Source organism: Heterodontus francisci, chromosome 32, assembly GCF_036365525.1.
Source record: "Heterodontus francisci isolate sHetFra1 chromosome 32, sHetFra1.hap1, whole genome shotgun sequence".
Taxonomy (NCBI): domain Eukaryota; kingdom Metazoa; phylum Chordata; class Chondrichthyes; order Heterodontiformes; family Heterodontidae; genus Heterodontus; species Heterodontus francisci.
Window position 1 is genome coordinate 42180782 of NC_090402.1, and position 8408 is coordinate 42189189.

Here is an 8408-nt window from a genome sequence, read left to right on the forward strand (position 1 = left end):
CAGTGTGCGCCTCGTTTCTGAAGGCACGGGAGTGCTGGCCGCTGTGCCCAAGATCACAGCGGGCTCTCAAGATTGTAGGTAAGTCTATTTAAATTTGCCATTTAAAGGGATCTAGATAAATATCTGAACAAGGTAGAATATAAAAGGATAGAGGGAGGAGACAGGAAATAGGGTTGCAGACCCAATGTTTTCTACAAATTTTATTCAGTTGAATATTTAAATTGAGTGCCCGGCTAGCTCAGTCGGTAGAGCATGGGACTCTTAATCCCAGGGTCGTGGGTTCATGCCCCACGTTGGGTGCTTATCCTTGGGGCAGCACAGTGGCGCAGTGGTTAGCACTGCAACTTCACAGCTCCAGGGACCCGGGTTCAATTCTGGGTACTGCCTGTGCGGAGTTTGCAAGTTCTCCCTGTAACTGCGTGGGTTTTCGCCAGGTGCTCCGGTTTCCTCCCACAGCCAAAGACTTGCAGGTTGATAGGTAAATTGACTATTATAAATTGCCCCTAGTGTAGGTAGATGGTAGGGATTAGGGGATTACTGCAGGGTTAGTATAAATGTGTGGTTGTTGGTCGGCACAGACTCGGTGGGCCGAAGGGCCTGTTTCAGTGCTGTATCTCTAAATAAATAAATATAAATAAATCACCCACCGCCAGGAGGATCGGGTTCTCCTGGCATCGAGGTCCATGCCGGGCCTCATCCGGAACCAACTTCAGGCCCTCCCCCACCATAGAAGCCAACGTTTGGGGGAGAACAGCATCCAACTCATGGATTCTGGATCTCCTCAGTTATGACAATTTTCTCAAAATAGGAAACATGCAGAAAGAACGGCAATTATCATCACATATCTTTCATCATGACTCACAAGGGCAAGCTTCTAGACAGCCTGGAAAACCTCTCAAATCTCTCATTTTAATTCATCATAAAGTGTTATTGCTGCTCTCGAAACAATGTGAGGGGATTATGACAAGAATCACCATTACAAGCTTATAAGCATGAACATTCCTGGAGAGACGCAAGATGAGGATCAGAAACGTGAGCAAATCTGTTGATATTCAAGGAATATCGATTAAATGCTGCTGTGAAACTTTAACTTTGCCAATAAAATGAATGCAGGAAGAGAAAAGCACTTTAGTCTATGGTGGAAATTTCGTTCTTGCTTCTGTCTGAAATAAACCAGGTCTCCTCAATATCAAGCATGTCGGAGAATTGCTTTTCTTCAAAAATGAATTGGAGTAATATGGTGAGGAGATGAACCAAACATCTGCCTGAAAGCAGATTCTTGTGGAAAAAGGAAAAGGAGAACGGGCTAGGCTAAACCTATACTACTAATATATTTCTAGGCCACGTCTTCAGCTGCCATTCATAAAGTAGAGCTCCAGAGGTTAAAGGATAGAAGGGGATCATTGATCCCAGGGCTAGTTTTAGCTCTTCAACCAGAATTACTGAAACCTTATTTCCTTGTCTCTTCCCTCTATCCTTTTATATTAAACCTTGTTCAAATATTTATCTAGATCCCTTTAAATGTTATAATCTCTATCTTACTAGTTTCTTGTGGTAAAAAATGTCATCTTCTAACCTCCCTCTATAAGTAAAAAAAGCTTCTAAGTTCTCAATTCATTAATTTTTCTCGTGTTGATTCTGATTGCTGTGTCACTGATTCATTAATCAGTCTAAATGACATTTCCCTATTTACCATCTCAAAACCTTTTACAGCTTTACAACCACTGTTAGATCCCCTCTAACTTTCCCTGTTTCTGTAAAAAGGTCCCAGTTTTTTTTTGGAGGTTTTCTTCATAATTATAACCTCTTAATCCTGGCATCAGTCCAGTGAATCTGCAATATACCCTTTCCATGGTTATAATTCTCTTTTTCTTTGGCCTCCTTATCTCGAGAGACAATGGGTAAGTGCCTGGAGTTGGTCAGTGGTGTGTGGAGCAGCGCCTGGAGTGGCTATAAAGGCCAATTCTAGAGTGACAGGCTCTTCCACAGGTGCTGCAGAAAAATTTGTTTGTCGGGGCTGTTACACAGTTGGCTCTCCCCTTGCGCCTCTGTCTTTTTTCCTGCCAACTGCTAAGTCTCTTCGACTCGCCTATTATTCTTTCCATAATAGGGTGCCCAGAACTGAACAATATTGCAACTATGGCCCAATGTCTTCTACAAATTCAACATTACTTCCTTTATTTTGAGGAAAGATAGAATGAACTTGTATTTTCATTGAGCCTTTAATGACCTTAATGTGCCCAAAACACTTCAGTCAATGAACTACCTTTTAGATGTAGTCACTTTTGTAATACAGGAAACATGGCAGCCAATTTGTGCACAGCAAGGGCCCATGAGCAGCAATGTGATAATGACCAGAGTATCTGTGTTAGTTACATTGGTTAAGGGATAAATATTGGCCAGGCCACCAAGCATAACTCTCCAGTTCTTCTTCAAAATACTGCAGTAGGATTTTTTTATGTCCACTTGATAAGGCAGGTGGATCCTGGGTTTAATGCCTCATCTGAATGACGGGAAGAAGAGAAGATTCTACTTTAAGTGGTGGCATTCCTTTCAGCTTCTATTCTTTTTATGTGTGTCCTGTCATCAAGCCTCTGACTGAATAATGCCATCAATCAAACAGGGTGAGGAGTGTCGTAAGATCAATTGTCATCCCAGTCTCTGTCGCTCAGCAGAATTACAATCAGTTCCGCTCAAGTGGACACCTGATAACTGACTGTTTCTCTGTAGAGACTACAAATTGAAAACCTTCAACTTCATTATGTCCATGCATTTGAAAGTCTATTCTTTAATAGAAAGTAGCCATACTTCCTTTCCAACAATCTATGTACCACCTTTACGATAGTTCATACATTCAAAATCAATCACACACTGATCTTTCTGTGCATACACCACTGTGTCATGTATACATAACTGTCAATGTATGCTTCACCAATGAAAATTTGATAACTTTTAAGTGGAAGGTAGCAGATTAGTGGAAGTACTGTGTTAATCCCAGATACAGCAAAAAATTAAGTTTGTGGTTTAAAGTACAAATCATTAGAAGTGTATATTAGAATTCTGCTTATTTCCAAAGAAGTTGTAATTTTTGATACTGTGTACATTGAAAACTGTTTTTATGCAGTTTTGTTTGACCCAAAGGGTTTGTTGTGTATCATTTCTGATGAGAAAGTATATAGATCACTGTTGCATGTAGTTTGTGATCATTTTTACATTTTTTGTGGAGTTAAGCAAGAAATTAACCAATTTTCTCCCCATCTCTCCTGAAGACACTGACCAAGGTTCCGCAAACAGCAATGAAATGTATGAGCAGATCATCTCTTTTTGCAGTTAGTTGCGGCATAAATAATGGCAAGGACACAATTTCAAAAACAATGCGATGGAAGGAGGTGAGTTTTTACAACACAAAATTGCAAAAACAAGGTAATCATGGAATCAACACATAGGCAGAAATGGTTCCTGCTGAAAAACACAACAGCCTATTAAGTAAACAATGTTTTTGTAGATATTAGGATGCTACCTGTACAGTGTAACCTTTGTTCATATATTTCAGAATATAAAATACATAATCTTCACAATTCTCAAGGCCAAATAGAAGGATTTCATTTTCATGAGATGAGTGTCAGTGGTGGCATTCTCACTTCTTGTGTCAGAAAGACATGGGTTCAAACCCCACTCAAGAAACTTGAGTGCAAAATCTAAGCTGACACTCCAGCACAATGCTGTGAGAGTGTTGCACTGTTGGGGGCATCGTCTTTTGAATGAAACATTAAACTGAGGCCCAGTCTGCTTTCTCGAGTGGATAGAAAAGACTCTGTGGCTTCTCTGCATACAAGCATACATACAAACATATGAATTAGAAGCAGGAATAGGCCACTCGACTCCTCGAGCCTGCTCCATTATTAAACAAGATCATGGCTGATCTGATTGTAACCTCAACTCAACATTCCCACCTACCTCTGCCTTAAAAATATTCAAAGACACTTCTTCCACCACCTATTGAGGAAGAGAGTTCCAAAAACGCACGACCCTCTGAGAGAAAAAATTTCTCCTCATGTCTGCCTTAAATAGGCGACCCCTTATTTTTAAATAGTGACCCCTAGTTCTAGATTCTCCCTCAAGAGGAAACATCCTTTCCACATCCACCCTGCCAAGACTCCTCAGAATCTTATATGTTTCAATCAAGTTACCTCTTACTCTTCTAAACTCCAGCGGATACAAGGCTAGCCTGTCCAACTTTTCCTCAGAAGGCAACCCACCCATTCCAGGTATTAGTCTAGTAAACCTTCTCTGAACTGCTTCCAACACATCTACATCTTTCATTGAATAAGGAGACCAAAACTGTTGTTATGACCAGGTGACAACGGGGTCTAAGGGTTCCCTCTCAGCCTTTCCTGGTTTGGTTATAACAGGGTTTCATTTTTAAAACACCGTGTTTTTAGCTTCCCCTCAGTAAATCCTTGTTCACTGATCTCCAATTGTAATGGCAAAGAAATCAACCAAACATGTTTTCTTAGATTTAAATAAGAAAGGTGTACGTTTATTAACCTTAAAACTCTAATTCGTTTAAAGTAATAAAAATAAGTGATGCGACCATGCTAGCATGCATATGCGATAAACGCACATGCAGATAGAGACAGAAAAGGAGAAAGAATCAAGGGGAAAGGTTTGATGCTATAGCTGGAATCCATTTACAGTCTTTTGAATTTGATGCAAATTCTTGGATTGCCTTTCAATCTTGCCATCTCGTTGGGGCCCAGTAAACACTTTCAAACTTGTTTCAATGGTTTTCTGTCTTCTTGAAATCCAGTTGCAGTTTCTGCTTTTCGTGGGAGACAGAGAGAGAGAGAGACAGGGAGAGATGCTCTCTGTTCAAGTTTAGTTGCAGTCTGATCTCAACCTGTTCTGTGAACACAATTCAAACCAAACCTGGGCCAGCAGGCTAGTCATTTGACCAGCTGATTTTTTCGGGACAATCTGCCCAGCGAGGTTTGGTGGATTCTTTCAATCTTAGTAGACATCCTCAGTCTGGGGCTGGAATGTTGATCTTCACACACTCAATATCTGGTGATCAAAATCTATTTGGTTAATTGCATCAGGGAGCAGTTCCATTGTCTTCTCCAGGCATCTGTCTCTTAGAATGCAAATGTTTCCAGCCACTGTCCTGTTAGAATGCAGGTGCAGCCATGTTTTTAGTGCAGTAAGGGTCTAATATTAATAGTCCATATGACAAAATTAGTATTCCACACTCTCGGCAGGTGTGGTTTTCATCACACCTCCACATCCAGCTAAATGAAATGTGATTTTAGAAGAGCATTTCATTATTGAATAGACAGAAGAGTAAGTACAGGAAAACACAGATGCATTTTTCTAATTCATTCAGAAATCCTAAAAATTGTTGCCACCTGTCTTTCCTTTGTAACAGTGCTGCTATAAACTGCACCTTTTCCTTTGAGGTGGGTCTAGCTATATGTTGCCCCAAAAGGGTCTGAAGTTTCTTCACTATCAGCCTGCAATGGTTTGGGAATGGGCATTCCAGTAAACATGTGATTTCTGGGGAGGTTTGCAGTTTGGACATTTCCATGACTACCTAGGATGTCGTTGTTCCTGTTGAGGTCTGCAGGGGGAGAGTTAGATTTAATTAGCCCTCAGTTGGAGTTCTGCTCATGAGAGTCAGTAGTGGATGGATCCATTCTGCACTCCCTTTCAGTGCTTTGATGAGTCATGCAAGGGATTTTCACCTTAGCGGATGTTTGGTTCCTTTTCTCTTGACTGTGGGGGATGATTCTTTGCTAATCTTCCCTTTGTCCTCTGGGACACTCCTGCTTGCAGGTATTTGTCCAGATTCTACTGCATTCCCCTGCGACACTTCAACTAGGTGAGGCATCACCCTCACAATTTCCCTGCCCTCTTGAGGAATTTCTTTGTCCCTGCAGGCATCTGTAAATGCTGTGTGGTGCTTCTGGTGTCTGCATTTACATAGGAGAACGTGGGGTCTAGTTTTTACAACCTTTTGGGTTTGGCTAACTGGTCAGTAGTGGTTTTCATTTGGGAAACCTACAGGGATTCCTTTAACCTGTCCTTTATGACCCTTTTTCCCCTTTCCTCTCTAATCTTTTGCCAGCCCTGTGCCTGTCCATCCCCTTTTGTTCTCAGCAGGGATCACTTACTGTTCACCAGCCCTCTGCTGGAGGGTGTTCCAAATGCTGGTACAGGACGTAGGGGTGCAGATTTCCCTGTAGATTGGGGCTTCCCCTCAACCTGGCACATGTGGCAACTCCTACAGTACTCCATCGTTCTGGAGTTTTGGCCAGTCAAACTCTTATGCAGGCTTTGGTTTTTCGTATACTGACATGTACAGCCACTGTAATCTCATAGGCCATTCTTAATATTTCCCTCCGGTACCTCTGCGGCACCACTAACTACTATCCACTCCTTGTTCTGTGAGGAGAACTCCACTTCCTCATCAGTACCTCATTCTTCAAATAGTAGCAATCAGGGACTCCCTCTGCTCCAATTTCAGACTGGGCAGCCTGTGTTAACTCTTTCAATACTGGGTCAACTCGCTGTGCCTCAGCTAGGGAAGATCCATTTAGTTCATTCCCTGGGTCTTCTAATTTTCCAAAGAAAGTCTCAGACAGACAGACATCATGGTCATCTGCCTGCAGTGCCAATTCAGTCCCCTCTGAGGGAGCTGGTTTGGTCATGGCCCGATTCACCTCACAAGCAGGTGAACTGTAGGGGACCGTCTCCTGCCACTGCTCTGTCTCCCTGACCTCCTGCGGTCTCCCTTTCACTACTGGGAGGACTACCATCTCCACCCCCACCAGATCATTACCTAGGAGCAGGTCAATCCATCCACAGACAAACTAAGAACAATCCCTACGGTCACCGGTCCTGAAACTAGGTCGCACTCCAAGTGCACCCGACGTAAAGGTATGGGCATACATTGCCCTCCAATACCATTTACCACCATTCTGGTGTTTACTGAACTCTCTGGGGGAAAGGTCAGGCCTTTTCCCAGTAAAAGGGATCTGGTGGCCCCTGTGTCCTTAAGGTTTACTATGGGCTTGCTTGTCCCACTCAAGGGGTATGGGTTTACTCTTCCGTCAGACACAAAATCCTGATAAGCTTCAGGAATCCTATTAAATTTTCTTGCACCTACTGCAATATGCTTCCTGGGTCTTACTATTGCTGCAGTTAAGCCCACAGCTTATTTAGCTGTGCTTTCCATCAGGGTTCTTTCTCCTTCACTGAGCAGGTGTTTCCTGATTAACCCTACAGGCTTTCCCTGTAGTTTCCAGCAGTCAGCTCTTAGATGACCTCCTTTATTACAATGGAAGCACACAGGTCTCCGTGTCTCACTCCTACTTACAGCACTATCCTTTTTGGCTGGAGAAGGGCCCCCTGTGTCTCCTGCTTTTCTTTCTCTCCCAGGACTGCTTAAGCTTCTATCATCTTCCCACCTTTTGTCCTTTTCAGATTTTTGGGGGTGACTAGGAAAGGTTTTTCCCTGGGGTGACTAATAGTTGAGAGCAAACTCATTTGCCTTAACTGCGGCTTGCCTGGCTCTATGAACTTTCTGTTCCTCTACATGTGTCTTTATGGAGAGTGGGAAAGAGTTTTTAAATTCTTGAGGAAAATTACCCTCTTTGAAATTTTAAAACCTCTTAATCACTGGTCAAAAGCCAGATGCTTACTTCTCTCAAACTCCAAGTAAGTTTGATCAGCTTGCTTCTTGAGGGTTCTAAACGTTTGGCAATAGGCTTTTGGTATTAGCTCATATGCCCGATATTGGCATTTTTTGTCAGTTCATAATTGGATGAACTCTCATTGGCAACAGGCAATAAAACTCATGAGCTTTTCCTGTTAACTTGCTTTGTAACACGAGTCCAAGTCTCCGCTGGCCACTTTAATTGCCTTGCAAGCTTTTCAAAAGATACAAAAAATGTTGCCATGTCTCCCTCATTGAATTTTGGGATCAGTTGAGAAAATTTAAACAATTCTGTACCCAGCCCTGAATTATGATCCTTCATATTGGCCATGCTTTCACCGTGGTTTCTCTGTTGCCCCCTAGTTAACTCAAGCTGCTTTAGCTGTCTCTCCTTGCATTCCTTCTGGAAGGTTCTTTCTCTTTTTCTGTCCTCTCTCTCTCTTTCGCTGTCTTCTAATTCAAGTTTCCTCTGTTCCAATCGTATTTTTGTGAGCAATACCCTGTCTCTGCTTCTTCAGATTCAAGGGAAAAATGGTTGGCCACTAGCCTTAGGAGTTCAGAATTCCTAACCTCTGCATGGACAGTGATCCCACACTGCACAGCCATTTTTCTCACTATTCTACAGACAGTGCTTTTAACTTATCCCAAGTTACTTCACCCTGGCTTGGGGAGTTACTGGCTTCAGTCACAGACA

General features: G+C 42.4%; 1 non-coding gene across 1 annotated transcript; it reads left to right on the forward strand.

The window, feature by feature from the left end:
* Nucleotides 1-227: 227 nt before the first annotated feature.
* Nucleotides 228-300, forward strand: trnak-cuu (transfer RNA lysine (anticodon CUU)). The gene has a single exon. It is a non-coding gene; the product is annotated as a tRNA-Lys (tRNA).
* Nucleotides 301-8408: the final 8108 nt, after the last annotated feature.